This window comes from Dasypus novemcinctus, chromosome 1, assembly GCF_030445035.2.
Source record: "Dasypus novemcinctus isolate mDasNov1 chromosome 1, mDasNov1.1.hap2, whole genome shotgun sequence".
NCBI lineage: Eukaryota > Metazoa > Chordata > Mammalia > Cingulata > Dasypodidae > Dasypus > Dasypus novemcinctus.
In genome coordinates, this window is record NC_080673.1 from 46010717 (window position 1) to 46018117 (window position 7401).

Consider the following 7401-nt stretch of genomic DNA (forward strand, 5'->3'; position numbering starts at 1 on the left):
TAAGGCATTATGTGATTTTTTTCACTGTGCTCACATTTCCACTGACAGTAAACAACGGTGGATAGAACTGCTAGTGCCTTAGCATGAATACATAACTGTATTCTTCACCATCACACACTTTCATTAAAGACACCTTTAATGGAGCAGTTAAATTTATTATTTTTATATAAAATATGACTGGTTGAGTATACACCTCTTAAAAATTCTGTGAGACAAAACAGGAAATACTCTTAAAGCACTTCTGATGCATACAGAAGTAGGAGAGCTGTCTTGAGAAGAGCACATTTGCTATTGTTTGAATTTTTGCATGCTGAATTAGCTGCTTTTATCGTGTGCAACCCAATTTTTACCTTAAAGAACAACTGGAAGACAAACCATGGTTATTTATTATTTATTTTTTCATGCCAGACAGGTAATGTGCCAACATTTTAACAAGGTTTGCAGGAGGCACATGTCACGTAAACGCGTGAACACCCATTCATCATGCTTATGAACCACAGAAGGTTTGGGTTATTTAAACTTGGAAATTTTATAGACGTTTTTCTGAAAACGAATCAAGCAAGTCTGTAATTTCAAGGAAAATCACACAATATTTGTTGCTAACGATAAAATTCAAGCTTTCAAGCAAAAATTAGAATTTTGGAAAATTTGTGTCCACCACTGTTAGCTTGACAGCTTCGTAATACATAAAGAATTTTCTGATGAATTTGGTGACAGTATTAACAACTGTGATTTTTTATATAGTATAACAAAATAACATTTGGAAGACCACATGTATGTCTCAGTAAACTAATATTTTCTAAAGAATTACAAAATCATGCATGGATTAAAGATCCATTCAAAAGTGCAAGACAGACCACTAAATTTTAATGTAACAGTATGAAAAGTTCATTGATAGATTTTTTATTCCACATTGCAAATGAACTTTAAGAAACTATTACTTGTTGTGGATTGCTGTACTTACAATGAAAAATATCCTCAACTATCCAAAAAGACTATTAAAATGTGCTTCCCTTTTCCAGTTACCTGTCTATATGAGGTCAGATTTTCTTCATACACTTCAATCAAAACATATTGCTACAAATAGGATGGAGAAGCAGATATGTGAATCTACCTTTTATTGTTAGATATTAAAGAGAGTTGCAAAAATATAAAAAATGCCACTTTTAAAAAAACATTTATTTATTTATTTATTTACCCCCCCTTCCCCTGCTGTTTTTGCTGTCTGTGTTGTCTTCTCTTCTCATTTTCTCTTTTCAAGGATTCAATCCTGGAGACCCCTGATGGGGAGAGAGGTTCCCTGTTAATCGCTCCACCTCAGTACCTGGTTTCTGTTGAGCTTCACCTTGACTCTCCCCTTGTCTCTCTTTTGATGTGTCATCATCTTGCCACGTGACTCACTTGCACAAGGCACTGGCTTACCACGTGGGCTCTTATGCGGGCACTGGCTCACCACACAGGCACTGGCTTGCCATGTGGGCATGCTTTCTCTTCTTTTTCACCAAGAGGCCCCAGGGATCAAACCCAGGTCCTCCCATATGGTAGGTGGAAGCTCTATCACTTGAACCACATCCACTTCTCACAATGCCACTCTTCTCAATATATTTTTTTGTTTTGGGAAAAAAAATGATATTTTCATAAAATATATTATGTATGTTAATAATTAATTTATCATTGTTATTTATATAAATTGGTAAATATTTTAAAACCTGAGTTCTAACTTCTATTATGGTCAATAAAGGTGGCTATAATTCACATAAACAAAAGTTGTTTGGTGTCCTCTACTATTATTTTAATACATATTTTTATTTTTTAAAGATACTTTGATTACATATATATTACAAAAAATATATAGGGATTCCCATATGCCCTGCTCTCCATACTTCCCACATTTTCCCACATTAACAACATCTTTCATTAGTGTAGTACATTCACTGCAATTGATAAACATACTTTGGAACATTGCCACTGAGTATTGACTATAGTTTACATTCTATCCCACCCAGTTCTGTAGGTTATGGGAAGATAAATAACGGCCTGTATCTGTCATTGTAATGTCATTCAGGATGATTCCCAAGTCCCAAAAAAGCTCTCATATTATACCTGTTTTTCTCTCTCCTTGCTGTCAGAGCCTCCAGTGGCCACTGCCTCCACATCAATGTTATAATTTCATCCATTGCTAGAATCACAATAAGTCTATAGAAGAATATCAGTAAGTCCTCTCTAGCCCATAGTTCATTCCCCAATCCTGAGGATTCTGAGATGGTAATGTCCACTCCACCTCTAATTGAGAGAGGGCTTCGGTCCCATACAGTCAATGGATGGGACTCCTTTGCTTGCAGTTGTAGACTCTCTTTTCCTTGGTATGGTAGTTGTTCATCCTCACCTTCTTGTTAGTTGTCCTGAGTGAGTCCAATGAATTGGAGAGTAGGTATTGCAACTCCACTGAGGCTCAGGGCCCAGGTGGTACATGGGCAGCCCAAAGATTAAGTCTCTTGGATGTACACCTACCAATTCCAGCATCAACTATAGGTTCAAATAGAAGGGAGAGATGAGCTATGTGTAGGGGAGCCATAGCTGAGTCAACGTTGTCACTCTCAGGAGCACAAAGTCCAAAGTAGAGAACACTGGCAAGGCACCAAATTCCGGAGCTATCTGCCATGGCCGTAGGACCTGGATGTTTCCAGAACCCTCAGGAGCATCACTATTTGGAGTAGTTTCTACTTTGGCAGTCTATGAGATCCTGCTGAGATGTGCATAAGTATTGCCTCTGGGATGACCTCCCCACTCATTTTGAAGTCTCTTAGCCATATAAACTCATTTGTCTTTACCTTTTCTCCCTTTTATGTAATGTCTTTTTCCAGTTGCATTGCTAGTTGGTGCTTGGTAGTAAGCCCTTGGTGCCAGGAAGGCTCATCCCCAGGAATCATGTCCCATGCTGGGGGGAAGGTAAAGCATTTATATGCTGAGTTTGCTTAGAGAGAGGCACATTTGAGCACCAAGAAGGCTCCCAGGAGTAAATTCTTAGGCACCCTACAACACTAGGCTAAGTTTCAATTTCAAGAGCAAAGGCTCATAAGCATAGTCATCAATATCAAGGGTCCATCAATGAACCATCCTCCTTCACTAGTCATAGCCCCTGTCCTTGGGGGATTGTTGCTGTTGCATTTGTGAATGTGGCAGAGCTCTCCAGGATGGGAATTTAATATTCTTTTGGTTATTGTGTGAATCTCCACCCACTGTGACAATATCCCACGAACTTTTATTTTAAGAGTTATTTTGTTTATTTATCCCCTCCCCCCCTCATTGTTTGAGGTCGCTGTCTGCTCTCTGTGTCCATTTGCTGTGTGCTTGTTTTCTTTTTAGGAAGCATAGGGAACCAAACTCAGGACCTTCCATATGGAAGAAAGGTGCTCAATCATCTGAGCCACCTCAGTTTCCTGAGTTTGTTGGGTCTCTCGTTGTCTTTCCTCTTTTTGTCTCTTTTGTTGTATCATCTTGTTGCATCAGCTTTCAGCACAAGCCCACCTTCTCTAGGAAGCACTGGGAACAGAACTTGGGACCTCCCATGTGGGAGGCAGAAGCCCAATTGCTTGAGCCATATCTGCTTCCTTCCATAAACATTTGAACACATTTATATACCTTACATGCATGCCCAGGTGAACTTCCTCCCATGTATCCTGTATCACTAACACCCCACACCACTGCCCCAGTTATAACCATTCTATGATTCAAAGCTACTTCAAAAATGAAGCCAATAAATAGTCAAATACAATTAATAGTAAAATGAAATAATAGTGATACATTTAAACATAAGAAATAAAATGCATACAAATTTTTAAAAATTAAAACTAAAATAAAATAAAAAATTGGAATATTAAAAAATGAAAAACACTAATTTTTGATATTTGCCTTTCATCACTGTAATATCTGTTGTCCTGTATGTACAGTGACATTTTCTTCCATTTATTCCCCAATGTCTTACTTTTTTCATTTTGTCTTCAAAGGAGTTTTAGGTCACAGTAAAGTCACATACAGAATACAGGGGAATCCCATATACCCAACATTCTCCCTCTTTTCTCCTTCCTGTATTAATACCTTTTTATACGTGGATGGTACTTTTGTTACAACTGATATACAAATAGTGAAACATAGCTACTAACCATGGCCAATGACTTACATTATAGTTTACATTTTAGACTGTATATTTTTATAAGTGTTGATGATATTTAATGTGGCCTGTGTCCATAATTGCAAGATCATGTAGAACACTTCCATTGCCCACTAAACACCCCCTGTTCCATCTATTCTATTCCTCCCTCCCCCTCCCCTTGGGACCCATGGCAACCATAGGCTTCACTCCTTGGATAACAAGATTCATAGTTACTTGCAACAACACTGAACTCTTGACATACTGGTTTCTCCTCCCCTATTAGGAACCACCCATGCTCTTGAGAGACTCCCCCTCCCCCCGCCCCCACTGTTTGAGAACTTTTCGGTCCTTCCCAGGATGGGAGTCCACCTCCTTCCTGTTCATTATGTGAGTCTCCACCCACTGATACAACATACTATGACAAAATGATCACTCGCACACTTTGATATTTTTATCGAATATATCTCTTAGCAGTTTTATCGAGATATAATCACATACCATACAATCTATCCAAAGTATACAATCAATGGCTTTTAGTATAATCATAGCATTGTGGACTCACCACAAAAAATTTAAGAACAATTTCACTAACCCAAAAAGAAAAACTCCATATCCCCTAGCAGTCACCGCTCAATCCCCCCATCCTTCCCTATATAACCACTAATCTAATTCCATCTTTATAAAATGATTTATATTTACATTTACATTTTATATCAGTGGAATCATACAATATGTAGTATCTTCAGTCTGGTTTCTTTCATTTAACATAATGTGTTTGGGTTTTTGTGGTTTTTTTTTTTTGTCTGACATTAACATCTTGTAACATTAACATACATAACATTGTTTGGTTTCAAGAAAAAAACAGTCTTACATATGCAGTATTACCCATATTCGTATTTTACATGAGCTTTACTATGCTATACAGTACCACTTACATTTTTTAGCTTTCCTTTTAGTAATATACATGACCTCAGTCTTTCCTTTTCAACTACTGTCATACCCACATAATAGTACTGCTAGTTACAAATGTTGTGCTTTCACCTTTTCTAGTCACTTCCAAGGATTAACACACAACCTTTTTTTACCAATTCTGTACAGTTAACCCTCAGCTTTTCATTCTCTAACCTCATTCTATTTTCTGGTGACCCATATTCTAGTCATTAACTCTATGAGTTTACACAATGTATTTAGTTCATAATATTGCAATCATACCATAATTATCCTTTTGTGTTTGGCTTGCTTTACTAAACATAGTGTCCTCCAGGTTCATCCATGTTGTCATATGCTTCATAACTTCATTTCTCCTTACAGCTATGTAATATTCCATCATGGGTATACAACACAGTTTGTTTATCCAGTCATTGGTTGATGGACACCTGGGTTGTTTCCATCTTTTGGCAATCATGAATAATACCACTATGAACATCATTGTGTGGCTGTCTGTTCATGTCACTGCTCTCAGTTCTTGTGGGTATATACCCAGTAGTGCTATTGCCAGGTCATGTGGTAAATCTATATTCAACTTCTTTAGGAACTGCCAAATAGTCCTCCACTATGACTATACCATTCTACATTCCCACAAACTGTGAATAAGTGTTCCTATTTCTCCACATCCTCTACAACTCTTGTAGTTTTCTGTCTTTTTAACAGTGTCCATTTTAATAGGTGTGAAATGATATCTCATTGTAGCTTTGATTTGCATTTCCATAAATGCTAATGATACTGAATATTTTTTTCATGTGTTTTTCACCATTTATATTTCTTCTTTGTACAGATATCTATTCAAGTCTTTTGCCCACTTTTAAATCAGATCGTTTGTCTTTTTATTGTTGAGTTGTAGCATCTTTTTATGTATATGGATATTAAACCCTTATTGGACATGTGATTTCCAAGTATTTTCTCCCATTGAGTAGGCTGCCTTTTTACCCTTTCAACAAAGTCTAATGAGGTGCAAAAGTATTTAATTTTGAAGAGGTCTCATTTATCTACTTTTTCTTTCTTGTTCATGCTTTTGGTGTGAGATCTACGAAACCACTACCTACCAAAAGATCTTTAAGATGTTTCCCTACAGTTTCTTCTAGTAGTTTTATGGTTCTGGCTTTTATATTTAGTCTTTGCTCCATTTTGAGTTGATAGGTAGGATTGACATACTCACAATATTTAGTCTTCCAATCCATGAACATGGAATGTCTTTCCATTTGTTTAGGTCTTCTTTTATTTCTTTCAGCATTGTTTTGTAGTTTTCTGAATATTGTTCCTGAACTTTATTGGTTAAATTGATTCCTAGGTATTTGGGTCTTTTTATAGCTATTGTAATTAGAATTTTTCTCCTGATTTCATCCTCACTATTTTTCAGTGCTGTTGTACAGAAACATTACTGGTATTTGTGTGTTGGTCTTGTATCTTGCCACTTTGCTGAATGCATTTATTAGCTTAAGTAGCTTTGTTGTAGACATTTAAGAATTTTCTAAATATAAGATCATTTCATCATGAATAGTGTCAGTTTTACTTCCTCTTTTCCTATTGGTATGCCTTTTTTTTTTTTTTTTTTTTTTTTTTGGTCTCATTGCTCTAGCTAGAATTTCTATCACAATATTGAACAGCAGTGGTGACAGTGAGTATCCTTGTCTTGTTCCCAATTTTGGAGGGAAAGCTTTCATTGTTTCCCCCATTGAGTATGATGTTGACTGTGGGTTTCTTATACATGTCCTTTATCATATTGAGGAATTTTCCTTCTAGTCTGATCTTTCAAAGTATTTTTTATCAAGAAAGGATGTTGGATTTTGTTGAGTATCTTTTCTGCTTTGATTGAGATGATCATGTAGTTTTTTACTTCAATTTGTTAATGTTGTGTATTATGTTAATTGATTCACTTATGTTGAACCACCCTTGCATACCAGGAATAAACCCTACTTGATCATGGTATATAATTATTTTGATATGCTGTTGGATCCTATTTGCAAGTACTTTGTTGAGAATTTTTACAGCTCTGTTCATTAGAGAGATTGGTCTGAAATTTTCTTTTCTTGTAGTATTTTTTTTTTCTTTCCTCTTTCCCCCCTCCCCCAGTTGTCTGTTCTTTTTGTGTCTATTTGCTGCGTGTTCTTCTTTTGTCTACTTCTGTTGTTGTCAGCAGCACAGGAATCTGTGTTTCTTTTTGTTGCATCATCTTGTGTCAGCTCTCTATGTGTGCGATGCCATTCCTGGGCAGGCTGCACTTTTTCCGCACTGGGTGGCTCTCCTTATGG

General features: G+C 36.6%; 1 non-coding gene across 1 annotated transcript; it reads right to left on the reverse strand.

The window, feature by feature from the left end:
- Positions 1-402: 402 nt before the first annotated feature.
- LOC111758968 (small nucleolar RNA U13) lies at positions 403-506 on the reverse strand. The gene has a single exon (XR_002793079.1). It is a non-coding gene; the product is annotated as a small nucleolar RNA U13 (small nucleolar RNA).
- Positions 507-7401: the final 6895 nt, after the last annotated feature.